The 14,603-nt window shown below is 57.9% G+C and overlaps 1 protein-coding gene across 4 annotated transcripts in view; it reads left to right on the top strand.

Moving 5' to 3' along the window:
• UNC5A (unc-5 netrin receptor A) overlaps positions 1-14,603 on the top strand; it is a 61,879-nt gene that overhangs the window by 30,561 nt on the left and 16,715 nt on the right. The gene's annotated exons all lie outside the window — the stretch shown is intronic.

The raw sequence follows: 14,603 nt of genomic DNA, 5'->3' as shown, positions 1-14,603 counted from the left end.
TCAGATCAAGCCCCCAGTTATGTGTTCTCATGACACCGGTGCTTCTGTACCAGAACTCTGGGTTATAACCTTGACTTCCTGCTCTGACAGCTAGCCAATGTCTGTCTTCCATAAGTGGGTGAGCTCCTGAGAGAGGGGCCTGGGTTTTACCCTCTGTGTAAAATTCAGGCCGTCACCCAGGGCCTGGCGGGAGAGGCTGAGGATGCCAGGAGAGTAGGCACAGTCCTGGCGTGGAGGCCCCAGAGGGAGCCAAGGCTGCCGGGTGGTGAATCGGCCCAGAAGGAGGTCATGCTGACCTTGAAGCCAGCAGGCCTGTGGGCTGTGAGCACATCTCAGCAGGGCTGGACATCCGAAAGCAGGGTGGCTACAGACATGACACAAGTGCTCTGTGGCCGGAGCCTCCACGGGAGCACCCAGCCCCTCTCAGCCCCCACCCCATCGCGTGCCGTTTGTGCGGCTCCAATGGCAGCACCCACTTTCTGGTTCAGGGGCAGATGAAGGTCTGCCTGGCCCACATCCGTCTACAGCTGGGCTGTAGCTGGCTGTAAGCTCCCAACAGCAGGACAGGCCCTGGCTGGGTCTTTGCTGGACGAAAGGTTGCTCAGACGACCCTCCCCGTCCTCACCCAGCCCCTTTCTCTGGGATGAGGTTTGGCAGAGGGGCTCTGTGCCCCTCAGGGACTGACCTGCCGTCCCAGCTGGTGCAAGCAGGAGGGCTGGGGTGTGCGGCCTGCCACGCTGAGCCGAGAGTCCTCTTCAGGGCCTCCCTTGGGTGGGGGCCCCCACCAGGGAACAGGAGCCGAGGTGGGAGACCCTCGGCAGCCTTTAGCGTCCCTCGATTCATTAAGACCTGTAAATTTCTCATTAATATACTTAAAGTTCGTTTTAAGGGGAACAAGCACAGAGATAATTGATAATAAACCCTCAGTTAATGCCCTCGGTTTACTGTATGTAATTTATATCCGCAGATAGCGTCCCTCGCTCCCAATTACCCATTTAGCTGTGGCGATAACAGCAGTTCAATCAGACCGATACCAACTTTTATATATTCCAGCCCGAGAGCAGTAAATACCCACACAGGGAGACTCACTGGGTCCACTGTATTTTTGTATTAAGATTTAAATATTCATGCAATTATTAGAGATTTATTAAGAGCTAATGACCCCTTCAAGAGGCTCTAAATCTTCACCCACAGAGGCCCTGGCCCTCCTCTCCCCCTTTGCCCCATCTCTCCTTATTGCCCCCTCCCCCCAAATCAGAAAAATGAGCTGTGCTTCCACAGCCCAGATGACATCATAGCATCACCCATGTTTCCATGGCTACGGCAGACAGGGGAGGTGCAGGCCAAGGACCAAGGTCAGGCCCAGGGAGGGGCTGGGCTTCATGAGGGTGGAGGCTCTTGCTCCCTTCCCAGCCAGAGAGGGAAGACTCAAGAACGAGGAGGCTGCTTACCCGCCCGCTCCACACCCCCACTGACCAGCAGCCTCCACACTGCACCCTCCTCCAGGCTGGCTTCCCGGAGCACCCCCTCCCCACCTCATTCTGGCATTAGCGCCACCCGACCCCCACCCACCCCCAGATCCCTCCTACCCTCACATTTGTCTGAGTCCGCCCATCCCTTTAGGGGAGAGAGTACGCCAGCTTCTCTTTCCCCTGCCGTGGCAACTTTCCTTCCTGTCTCATTTTTAAATGCTCCACCCTGATTGCATCAAAGATGAGAGAGTGTGCAGGGATCTGGGGTTCTGGGACTCAAGGCCCAGAGAGGGCAGTGGCTTGCCTCAGGCTGCACAGCAAGGCCTAGGCCACCTGTGTCTCCTGCCTCCATGTTCCCTCACACCCTCTCCCCTACCTTCCTCTAGTCCCCACAGCAAACCTCCTCCCAAGACCTCGGAGCCCATTAAAGGGGCAGGAAAGATAATGAACAAACCAGGAAAACATGAAATCAATATTAGGAGAAAAAAGTACGGCTGCCATTAAGTACAATAAACAAGCTGGTAATTATTTGGACAGCGGGTAATTAAACTGGGGTGAGGGCTCATTACTGTCTCGGTCAGGGGTATGAGGGGCGCAGCCAGACACCCTCTTCCCTGCTGGAAGTTCACAGCCAGGCCTGGGCTCTGACCCACCAGAATTTGGGGGGGAGGGGGGATGCTCGTCATAGGGTGTTTCATCTGTGAATGCCCACCCCTGTCCTACCTGCGTCTGTCTTCAGCAGCCTTCTCTGGCTCTCAGTGGGTCAGGATCTGAGGACCAGACCCAAGGCAAGCAAGGCAGGGCAGCCGTTAGCCCTCCGTCTGCCCCTTCTCCTGACCCCACTGTTTTCCCGGAGCAGGGTGCGGCTCTCCCTCTCTCCAGCCCTTAGGCTCTAGGGGAGGGGCAGTGCCTGCAGGCCTCAGCTGAGGGTGGAGGCCTGTGCCGACAATTAAATCCCAGCCACCTGGGGTGGTGGACTGACGACTCCTCCAGCCTCTGCCCAGACCCCAGGGGACTTCCTTCAGGAAGCCTTGATGAGGAGAGGTCCTGGGGGGGAAGACAGGTTGATGGGGTGCTGGCAAAGGTGGGAAGAGCCAGGGAGGAGGAGACCAGGAGGGCAGGGCAGTGACTGGTGGGCCCTCGCCCTGGTGGGACCCCGGTTTCTTAGGTCTGTAAAGTTGGAGGAGACCTTGGACATTGTCCAGTCTAGCTTTGGCCTGCCAACTTGCTTGGCCCACAAGGTGTTTAAATGTTTAAATTAGTTGTCAACGTTTTAAAACAGGAAATTTCACATAAAAATGGATTTCCAGCTTCTCTTCAAAGATGAAAACCCAGTGCGTCTTGGCCAGCCTGCCTGTGGAGTAGCAGCCGGCTGGGCTGGGCTGGGCTGGGCTGGGCTGACCTCTCGGACAGGCATCTTTACTCTCCATGTCTGGCCCCCGCCCAACCCTTGAAGATACCTGACTTTGCCACCCACGACCCTTCTGAGGCTCAGAGAGGCCAGTGACTTGCCCGAGGCCACATGGTCTTGTAGAGGCAGAGTGTGGACTGGAGACCCAGTCTTCTGATGCCTGGCTGAGGTCTCTGGCCCCTGCTCTCAGCAAGTACGTGCCCCGGGCCAGTCGCTGGCAGGGATAGAGATGACACAGCGCCCCGACCAGAGCTTGCCGTAAGTCAGGGGGATGCTCTGACTCAGCCGCAGTTACTGCCCCCAGCTGGCCAGTCCTCGAGGTGGACACTGCTGAGGAGGGGACTCACACCTGCTGCGTGCCCTGAAGGGCGCACAGTCTGATGGAAGAGGCAGCCATGGTCCCGCCAGCCTGTGTCAGTGAGTAATGCTCTCTCAGCCAGAAGCCAGACGAGCAAGCCATGTGTCTCCTGCACAGAGAGGAGCTGGAGAGGCATCAGGAGAAGGTGACACCTTGAATTATGAGTTGACAGGGCTGGTGGGCATTGGGAGTGGGTGGGGTGCCCTGCAGGTGCAGGGGAAAGTTCGAGTGAGGGGAAGGGTGCAGGAGTGCGGTGAGAGGGGATTAGTGGATGCACTGAGCGGTGCCCAGGATGAGGCTGCTGCCCTGGGTGGGGTAGGGCTGGGTTACAGGGAGCTGAGCTTTACCCTGTGGTCAGTGGGAACCGTTTCAGGGGTTCGCAGTGTGGGATGAGATTTTCTTTCTAAAAATAGCACTGTGCTGGTAGAGTTGAGGGTGGCGCCGAAGCCAGGAGATGGCCCATGGGAAGGCACGTTTTGGGCACTGCGGGGTGGGGGCTGAGGAGTTGGGGAGCCCTACAGCGAGAGAGGAGAGAGGAAGAAGTGGGTGGGCGGGAGGCTGGGGGCACTCAGGGGGCTAGAATAGTGGTCAGGGAGCAAGAGGGTCTCGTGGCTCTGCGATTCGCCCTGAGGCTCCGTGGGGGAATAGCCCTGCTGACTGAGAGCAATCCCTGGGAGCAGGAGGTTTGGGGGAGCCACTGAGCCCAACTTGGGACGTGCCTGGTGTGAGGTTCTGGGAGGGATCTGGAAGCAGGGAAAGTAGAGCTCAGCAGTGAGGGGGCTGGGGACCCTAGCTGGGGGCCATGGGAGCAGACTCAGGAGAGGGCAGAGTAGCAGGGCAAGCCGCGTGGTGGGGAACGGAGGAGGAGCTGGGGTGCAGGCTCGGACACGGCTGCTGCTGCTAGGAGCAGGATCGGGACTGGGTTTTCCTCTGGGTCCCTGTACGCAGAGAGGTCCAGGTGGGCTCAGCTGCCGAGAATGGGGTCACGGGATGGCTGATGATCTTTGGTCTCAGGGTTACCATCCTGGTGAGGGCGTCGGCCACCCCGGCCAGATTTAGCCCAAAGGACAGTAGGCAATGTTGGGGGTGTGTGTGTGTACGTGTGTGTGTACGTGTGTACAAGGCTTGGTGTGTATGTGCGCGTGAATGCCAGAGCACTTGGCCCAGCGAGTGTGATTCTGGAACACTGTGTGCCCAGGACTTCCTAGGTGGGCCTGTGACCACTGGATGCTCCGTGTGGCAAGGACTGGAGTCTGTCTTGGGTACTGCTCTGTGGCCCATGCCTAGCTCGTGGCCGGCACGTTGCATCCGGCACGTAATTGGTGAACGCATGTGTCCTGGCTAAGAGCTTAGGGCACTGTAGCCATCTGGCCTGGGTAGGAATCCATCGCTCACTACTTACTTCACCTCTCTGTCCCTCGGTTTCATTGCCTGGAAGTTGGAAATTTAAAATAGCTCTTTGCCTTCTAGAATTATTGTGAGGGTTAAATAAGAAAATCCATGTTCTGCTAAGACCGCGTATATGTGTGAGCGTGTGCGCACACGCACGTGTAAGTGGGTGGGCATTTGCTGGCCGTGGTTGTGGGCAGCAGCTCCCACCGGCCAAGGGCACGTCCCTTACGGCCGCCCCCTTGTCGCCGGGCTCTGTCCAGAGGCTGAAACTGCCCCGCCCGGGCCAGCGCACACAGAGCCCAGGCAGGCGAGGGGGCGGTGCTACTGCTCCTGCATCACCCCTGGCCTCCACGGGGGCCAGGCTGGCATTAAACCAGTGAGATATGAAATGCCACCCTATCTGGGACAGGGTCTTTAATTAAATTAATTGCCAGCAACATTGTAAAAATGCTGATGGGGTCATAAACGGCGCGTCGGCGATGCCGTTCATCATCCTTCGGAATCGCCGGGGCCTCACCTGGCCTGGGGGTGGGACTGGGCCCGCGGGGCTGAGGCACCGGGGAGCTCTGCGGCCATTAGGGCCTCTGGCGGGCAGGCTGGTGGGTGGGCAGGGAGGCCAAGGGAGAGGGGAGTGGAGGGGGCGCCTTGTTTTAAGGGTGCGTGTGTGCAACAATTGCCCCACTCGTAGCTTAGCCCGGGTGGTTACCTGGCGAGGGGCGGCTCAGGAGCGGGCTGGGGCAGCGGGGAGGGGAAGGGCAGGCGGCATCCTTCAGCCTGCTGGCCAGTCGGAGTTACCCTTGATCCACGGGCAATGTGAGAATCTGACCGAGCCTGGCCACTGATCCCTGAGTGACCTTGAGCAAGTCCCTCCTCTCTCTGAGCCCCACCTTCCTCGTTAGGAAGACAGGTAGACCCCCACCCCGCCTGCCTGCCCAGAGCCCTCCTGGCCTCCCTCCCACAGCCTCCTGCCCTGCAGGGAACAGTGCCAGGGATCCTGGGAGGTCTCTTTCTGCCAGGGCTGCCATAGGCCCTGGCAGGGCTCAGAGCTTGCCTGCTGACCTGCTGAGCAGCGGTAAGGAGGCTGGGCCGGCGCCCACTGCCCAACTTCTGCCAGGTGAAAGGTGGAGGAAGCCTGCCACGCACACGCACACACACGCACACACACACACAACCACTACCACCCCAACCAGAAACACACCCGCAGCAACACACACACTGCACCAGCGGAAGATGCCATAGTAGGAGAAAGCCTTCCTCCCCTAGTTCTCTCTGGGCTGTGCGACCACATAATTACCCTGGATTCCATTCTATTTAATTGCAGCTTATTAAATTCTAACCAGCCAATTATCAGCCACAATTACAGCTTAATTCAGGGACACAATAGCTATTTTATCGTTTGTTAATCAAATGCTTATTTAGGCCTCAGCTTTATTAACTATTTCTCTGGCCCAAAGCAAGGCCCTCCGGTAGGAAGGGGCACTGGGAAGAGGCCCCTGGGACCTGTCCCCCCGTCACAGCACTCCCTCCTTTGGCATCCCACTAGTTTCTAAGACTCCTTCCCTGGTGGGTTTGGGGACCTTAGTGATGGTAGCACCGTGACATTGAGTGCGGGCACTGGGTCGAGTTGGAAGACCCAAGTTTGTGTGTTCCGGAACTCAGCACATGCTTGTCTAGCACCTACGATGTGCCCAGGGCTGGGTTCTGGGACTACAGCAGTGAACCTGACAAGCGTGGTCCCTGTTGTCATGCAACATTGTAGGGAAGGGGACACGGACAGTAACAAGCAAACAAGTCTCCAAACAAGATGACCTCCCGTAGTGGTGAGTGCTGTAAGGAAAATAGCCTGGGAAAGAGACAGGAGGCCAGAAGGGGCACGTTCAGACACGGTAGCTCGGAGGAGGTAACCGTGCAGCTGAGACCCGAGGGATTCAAGCGGGCAATAGCGGAAGAGCAAGGGGCAGCGTGTTGCAGGCAGAGGAAAGCAAGTGCAAAGGCCCTGGGGTGAGATAAGCTTGGAGGGCTTGAGGAACAGAGTGTCAGTGTGTACACAAGAGTGAGCAGAGGACGGTAAATGGACAGGGCCTGACACTGGTCCAGTGAATGCCCAGAACCCCTGCCCTGTGCCTGGCCCAGGCTGAGAGGTGTCAAGAACTCACTCAGCCCTCTGTGGCTGGATGACCTTACGCAAGTCCTGAGCCCGCATTCCCTGTCTGTAGAACAAGGGGCCAACAGAAAGCCCCTGAGTACAGTTCCCAGATGCCACGGGCAGTACGGCCTGGCCGCAACAGGTACGAGTGTCTTCTGAGCGGACAAAGCGGCGCTGTCCCCCACCCCTCCCCACTTTGTGCTTTGCAGTTCGGCCTGCCCGCAGGCCCTCCTCGTGGCGCCCCTGTCTGTGCCTGTGACCAGGCCCCCAGAGCCCCCGGGGAAGGGGGCAACTTTCCGCCGATCCTGGGGAGGTGGCCGCGGCTTCTGTAGCACTTCCACACACGCATTGCCATGGAAACGGGAGGGCCAAGCACGCGCACACGCACGTGTGTGTGTGTGTGTGTGTGTGTGCGTGTGAGTGTGGCTAGGGGAGCAGCCCCCCACCCTGTTCCTTCCACTTTGTGCACACTCCTAGGCGGAGGCCCCGCAGCTGCGTCCTCCCTCGTTCACTGACCACGCACCCACTGGGACCGAAGAGCCTGGCCTCAGTCCTGCGACGGCCCTCCAGGAAGTCCTTGCTATTGGGAGCGACAAGCAGCGGCCTGCGAGACAATGACCGAGAGATGGGCCAAGGGGCAGAGCAGGGAAAGAAGAGAGGCTTTGGTGGGCGCCTCCAGACCCCAGGCAGGATGGCAGCCGGTGCAGGGTCAGCGTGGGGTGCCCCAGATGGGAAAACCAAGGCTTAAGAAACAGTAGGCGGGGGAGGGGGGGTTTCCTGCAACAGCCGGATGGGCCCCAGAAGCAGCCGACAGGCAGCGCAGGGATCTGGTACATGTCGGATTTGGAAGGATTCTGAGGCACCTACCCCAGCTTGCCCCGGCCCTGTGGCACCCCAGTGTCACCTCCAGGCGGGTCCATGTGTCTGAGTCGCGGCCTGGTCTGTAGTCCCCGGGCCTCCGGCCCGCCGTTCCTCCACGGCCACCACCTCCTGCAGCTGTCCACGCCTCTGTGACAGCAAGTGCAGCTTCGTCCCTGCTTATCAGAGCCTCTCGGGGAAGCCCTCATCATGCAGTTGCCCACGTTTAAAAACTAATAGCGCATGAAGCAGTCTCAGGCCGTGAAGGTGCAAGTGGGCAGGAGAGCAGACCTCGCCGTTCCCCTGCATGTCTGCACCCCCAGCCCCCCGCCACTGTGGCCCTGGCTTGCGGTCCCAGCCGCCTCCCCGGGGCCCTGCGCACGCGCTCTGCCTCCCTGGGGTCTGGCCCAGGTGCTTCAGAAATCAAGTTCCCTTCCCATTGATTTCCTTGATTGCTGCCGGCTTGCGTGATTGATTGGAGGGCAAGCAGAGCCGGCTTCCCGTCAGATTTGAGTGCGTGCCCTCCACTTCCAGCCCTTCAAGGAGCTGACGTTCACCACGCATTCAACAAACACCTACTGGGTGCTCGCTGTGTGTCACGTCCCGGCCAGGCTCCAGGGATGTGCAAAGGCATGTCACCATTCAGTCCCTGCCTTCAAGGTGCTGGCAGTGGGCAGACAGACTCATGAGTGGTGACACTATGAGGTACAAGGCACTGGACAAGTCTGTGGAAGCTTGGAGGAGGGCTGGCCTGCTCTGGCGGGGTGGGGGTGGGGGGGGTCAGGGAAACTTCCCGGGGAGGAGGTATTTGAGCAGGCCTTGAAGGACAAGTAGAAGTCACCCAGGCAGAGGGACCCACAAGGCCTTCGGGACTGGCCCAGAAGAAAGAGAGGTTCTCTTCCCAGCAGCCCAATCCAAATCCCAGAATCCCATCTGTTCACGTGGGTGACCTGTACGTCTGGGAACCAGTGTCAGATGCCCACTTCTGGGGCCAGATATGGGCTCAGCCCACCTGGACCGAATGAGCATATGGCCTGAATGGGGCGGAGGGAGAGCATCCTCTGCAGAAAACTAGGTACTCTTAGCCGGGAGGTGAGGGAGGCAGAGCCTGGCACACAAAGTGCACGAATCCTTGAGGAAATGCTGAGAGTCAAGTTGCCATCGCCCAGGCTCACTTGGAGGGAGGCCCGAGAGGCAAGGACAAGTGGCAGCTCAGGCCCTGGACCAACAGGGCCTCCAATGCCGGGTGAAGGGTGTGGTGCGTTAGCCCGTGGCACTCTCTTCTCTCCCCCCAGGCCTATGAAGCCGGGACACCCAGGCCCCATGGGGACCTACCAAGTGCAAATCTCCAGGCAAGGCAGTCTGGGAACATAAGTGCCCAGGGGTCAGGGGGCTCAAAGTTGGGTGAATGGGCAGGAAAAGTTCAGGCTGGAGCAAAGAGAAAACTGCCAGGCCCCGCGCTCCCTCCTCCACCCCATTTCCAATCCAGAATATTTCTCAAGAGCAGACAAAGCGGGAACTTGTGGCTCTGACCACTAGGACTGTTGGGAAGATGAAAGGAGCAGGTGGCAGCAGGGCCAAGGCTGCGCTGGGAAAGCAGCGCTCACGTCTCCCGGCTGAATGAGGCCAGATGACACCCTGCCCCCACCCTTCCTACCTCCCTCCCAGGGACTCAGTCTTTGCTCAGAAAATACGAGTTCATTAATAGCTTGATTAATCACACCTCATATTTTCATGGTGCTTTTAAAAATAAAACATTTGAAAGCACTTTCACACCCACCCTGGGCCTCAGAGTTACACGGGCAGGTCTCATCATCCCAAGCTGCAAGTGAAAAAGGGGGGCTCAACTTCTGAAGAGCAACAGGGCAGCGGCACATGGCCATGCAGGAGCCTTCTCCCTGCCCAAACTCCGCCCGCAGGCCTCTCTGCACAACCTCTGGCTCTCCCAAGAGTGAAGTGGCCACCCTTGGCAGAGCTGCTGAAATTCAAGGGAGAAGAAGGGGGTAGTCATTCAGTCACTCAACAAACACTCCATCCGTATCCTGGGCTCCCACCCCAAGCAAGTACAATAGTGCACAAACTATCCTGTATGTACCAATTCTGAATGCACCCTGGAGGGAGGCTCAGGGCACAGGTGGACACTAGGGCGAGTGACAGAGAGTGTGGACCCAGGAAGGCATCCCAGAGGAAGTGGCACACCTGCTGAAACTTAAAGACTGGATGAGAGTTCCCAGATGGACCTCATGGGGCAGGTCTGCCATGGGGTCCACTCCATTAGCTGCTCCCTCATCCACCTCCCCACTGCCCCTCCTGCCTCCCTCCACCTACCTGTTCATGCAAGAAGATCTCATCATTCCCTTGCACACAGCTCTCCAGAGGCTCCCACTGCCGTTGCAATAAAATCCCAGCTCCTTACTGGACTGGACCCTAAAGGCCCCAGGTCAGGCCCCTGCTCCCTGTCTCTCATGAGTCTTCCCTGCCCTCTCTCAACTTTGGCCATGCTGACCTCCTCACGGGCCTCGCACAAGCCCGGCTGTTCTCTGCTGCTCCCTTTTCCTCAAACCCTCTTCCATCTGGCTTTGGCATTCAGGGCTCTGCTCAGCTATCACCTGTGCAGAGACATCTGCCCTGAGTTCTCCTCCCCTCTAGAGCCCTTGCACCCACACCCTTTCTGAAATAGCACCCCTTTTACCTGCGTCATCACCCTCAGCAACATCTAGAATCCTCTATTTTGTTTTGTTTCTCCAACTTGGAGAGCAGGGACTGTGTTTGTCATGCTCACTGTATCCCAGAACAGTTCTGGCACTCCAGAAGTATTTGTTGAATGAATGAATGAATGAATGAATGAATGAATGAATGAATACATTTCAGGTCATGGGAGCACTCTGGGAGGGAAGGGAGTCAGTCCCAGGCTCAGCTCTGGCCAAGCCCCCACCTGCTTCCACATACACCAAGATGAACCCACGTCGTCTCCCAAGCCCTTCTCCCTCGTTGTTCATTGTGCAGGAGATGCTGGGGATGGGGACTGCTTGGAATGTTGCTCCCACCCTTAATGGGGTGTCCGGAGCAGGGGTGTCAGCTGGGGCAGCTTGGACAGCCAGTGCCCTCCCAAGACAGGTGGGGGCCAGCTGGCCAGCCCCAGGGCTCACTAGAAGTGGGGTTCATGCCTCGGGGCCTGGGCTGTATGCAGGTGACCAAGAACCCACTGGGGATCTGCCAGTTAGTGAAAGAGGTTTTCTAACTGATTTCCAGTAAGGCAGCTGGGCCACACGTCCTTTGCAAGTGGGAGAGGCTTGGCTGGGGCATGGTGAACAGAGCCTCTGGGGAAGTGAAGGCTGGGGTTCAGAGCATGCCAGGGCAGTCTGGTTGGTGGGACCTGTACCTGCCAGCCTTCCTGCAGCCCCTGAGTGTCTGTCCCGGCAGAGTAATCCTTCCATGTTCATTGCTCAGCAGCCCCGAGGGCAGCAGCAGTAGGCGGCCCGCTCTGCCTCCCCAGTTGCTAATGCTGGCCCGAGGCAGCCTTGAGCTGAGCGGCAGGGACCAGGGTGGATAGGCTGGCTGAAGACAAAGGCCTTAGCTGCCCACTTGTTTCTCCTGTGTAAGAGCTACAGCACCAGTGAGCCCAGGCCCTGGATGCAGAGAGGGCAAAACGGTATGTGTGCTTTCCTGGGAGAGTGAGGTGGGGGAACTCTCTTTCTAGAGGAAGTGACAGTAGAACTGGGCCCTGAGGAGAAGGAAGAAGAGTGGTGGCAGAGGAGGGAGGAAGGGTGTTTGAGACATAGAAGACTGTGGGCAGAGACCTAGAGGGGGTGGGGGTGGTGCCTAGGAGTGATCAGTTGATGTTTCTGCACAGGAAGGCTGGAGAGTTGTCTGTGCTGGAACAGAAGACTCAGGGATGCCAGCAAAAGCACTTGGCTCCATCCTGAAACACCCGTGGGAGCCAGGCACACAGCGGAAACTAGAAGAGGCAGGCCTGGGGTAGGGCAATAGGTAGCGGTGGGGACTGTGGCAAACTAGAGAGCTCGTGCCTCATGGGAAGGCTCACCGATCATTTGGCCCTGAGCATGCACTGCTTAGTGCTCACTTTGTTTTAGCAAAGTACGGGATTCACGTCAAGGAGAAAGATGCTCACTCTGGTGGCCTGTGTTATGGAGGGGGAGAGACCCGCGGCTCATGCTCCACCTTAGTTCAGGCAAGGGGCCTAAGTGGGACAGTGAGGGGTCAGGCAGATCACAGGTGCTGACCACAGGATGGAGACCGCATGGTGGGCTCCGGGGCCAGAGGTTGGGAAGCCAGCTCTGGCCACCCAGGAAGCTTCTAGTAGCTCCAAGAGTGGGCCCTGAATCTACCCCTACCCGTGGCCTCAGAGTGTCCTTGGGAGAGGGCATAGCTGCAGCCTGGAGGGTGCCCCCTGGGTCCACCCGGTAAATGCCTCCCCTCAGGGTGAGGAGGGGAGGCCGCACCAGCGTGGCGTGACAGAGGTGCTGGAGAAGTGAGCTATGTCCCTTACTGGTCACAGTACATTTATTTTTCATTAGCAGTTAAATGCAGACATGAGGGATTGTGCTGGGTTCAGCGGGCAGCTGACGTGAGCAGTGCTTGGTGCCGCAATCAATAGGGAGGCTAGAGGGCCACTCACTGCCCGTGCCCCCGGCCGGGACCCCGGCCCACCCAGCCCCGAGCCAGCAGGCAGGCCCCGGCCATTGCATCGAGCCTCTGCAAGGTGAGGCGCAGGGAAGCCCGGAACCTGCCACTAAGGGGTCCCGTCCCCCGCTGGAGCCGGTGACCCCTACCCCCAGCCCCCTCCAGGCCCCATGCAGTGGTCAAGAGTGGCCCCGCTCTGTGCAGCCCTGGGGTCTGTGGAGATAGTGTGTCTAAAGAGGCCCCTGGCCTGCCAGCTCCCCACTCCAGGCCCACGCACAGAGCCCACGCTCCCGTTCACAGTCCACATCTTAGGAGGCCTGAGCCTGCCCCAGCCCTGCCCTCGCTGAGTGGCGAGTGGCTACCGAGTGGCAGTGAAGAGCGAGTGTAATAACAAAAATGAGGTGGGCCCCCACGCACTCTGTGAGTCCAGGGTGCGAGCCAGGGGGTCCGAGGTCTGTGACTTCCCCTGGGAGCTCAGCGTCCGTCTGTAAGATGTCTAGGCGGCAGCTCCGCTCTGCCGCACCCCCACCTTCCTCAGCCTCAAACAGACCCCAGGGGGCACTGGCAGAGCCCCCGAGGTATATCCGATGGGGCAGGATGGAGAAAGGGGAGCTTTGTTTTCCCAGCTGCCAGTGTGGTTGCTGGGCAGGTTGGCCTTCGTCTTGGAGCTGAAGGAAAGGGCGCAGGCCCCAGCCAAAGAGCTCACGAGAGGCAGAGACAAGCTGGGGAGAGGCCATGGTGGGGGCTGAGGGGTGAGGGCCCTCCTGCAGATGCTGTCTTGCTGAGTCAGAAATGCCCTCCACCTCCCACACAAGGGCATGACTCCCCACCCCCATCCTGAGGGCAAGGCATTGGTGGCTCTGTGCCTCAGTTTCCTCATCAGCCCTCAACCAAGAAGACGTTGCTCTGAGGGCTGCTGAGCTGAGGGAGAGAACCCCTTTGCCATTGGAAATGCAAAACCACTAGGCCCTGGCAGCAGTCAGCGTAGGCCGAGCACGGTGCCTTTTCTCATCTCATCCTCACAATAGCCCAAAGAGCGGGGTGCTCCCTCTGGCAGGCGGGGAGACGGGCTCGGGGTGGGGGTGGCATGCTTGAAGTCGCACCAGGTTTTAGCCTCTCAGCCAGCATTCCCAGCTCACCTGAGCTGGCCCAGAACACCTACAGGACCAGGCATGGATCCCCTCCCCAAAATCACGGTCTTGGGGTGGAGAGGGCAGACTCCCACCTTGGAAAGGGAGGCCCTATGCAAACGGCAAAGAAAGGGCAGTGTGGATGCCCTCCAGCCAGAGAGGGAGCCAGGTCTTCTTGCGTTAGAAGCCCTCTGTGGGTTTTGGACTGCCCCCCAAAAGGGTAGGCGGGAGAAAACCCAAGAGGCTGCCTACATGAGGCCCCTCCAGACTTTCCCAAAGGGCAGATGGGACCTCAGTGTCACAAATGACAGAATGCCTAACTCACCCAAGGTCACCGCTAGCAAAGAGCGGAGTTGGTGTCTAAAGCCCAAGTTCTTCCCTCTTTTTTTTTTTTTTTAATAATGATTTTTTATTATATTATGTTAGTCACCATACAGTACATCCCCGGTTTCCGATGTAAGGCTCGATGATTCATTAGTTGCGTATAACACCCAGTGCACCATGCAATACGTGCCCTCCTTACTACCCATCACCGGCCTATCCCATTCCCCTATCCCCCTCCCCTCTGTAGCCCTCAGTTTGTTTCTCATAGTCCATAGTCTCTCATGTTTCATTCCCCCTTCTGATTACCCCCCCTTTCTTTATCCCTTTCTTCCCCTACTGATCATTCTAGTTCTTATGTTCCATAGATGAGAGAAATCATATGATAGTTGTCTTTCTCTGCTTGACTTATTTCACTAAGCATTATCTCCTCCAGTGCCGTCCATGTTGTAGCAAATGTTGAGAACTCATTCTTTCTGATAGCTGAGTAATATTCCATTGTATATATGGACCACAACTTCTTAATCCAGTCATCTGTTGCAGGGCATCTCCGCTCCTTCCACGATTTAGCTATTGTGGACATTGCTGCTATGAACATTGGGGTGCATATGGCCCTTCTCTTCACTACGTCTGTATCTTTGGGGTAAACACCCAGTAGTGCAATGGCTGGATCATAGGGTAGCTCAATTTTTAACTTTTTAAGGGACCTCCACACGGTTTTCCAGAGTGGCTGTACCACCAAGTTCTTCCCTCTTTATGCCCAGAGACCACTGTTGGCTGTAAGAGTGGGTTGTGTGGAAATCACAGTGGCCCCAAGGGAAGCCAGGCTGTTGGGGGCCTGTTTGGTGGGTAACTGGCTGGAGGCTGAGGG

Source organism: Ursus americanus, chromosome 15 (genome assembly GCF_024610735.1).
Source record: "Ursus americanus isolate L20-20 chromosome 15, mUrsAme1.1.p, whole genome shotgun sequence".
NCBI classification, from domain to species: domain Eukaryota; kingdom Metazoa; phylum Chordata; class Mammalia; order Carnivora; family Ursidae; genus Ursus; species Ursus americanus.
Note: the sequence above shows the minus strand (reverse complement) of the source record. Positions and strands in the feature narration are given on the sequence as shown.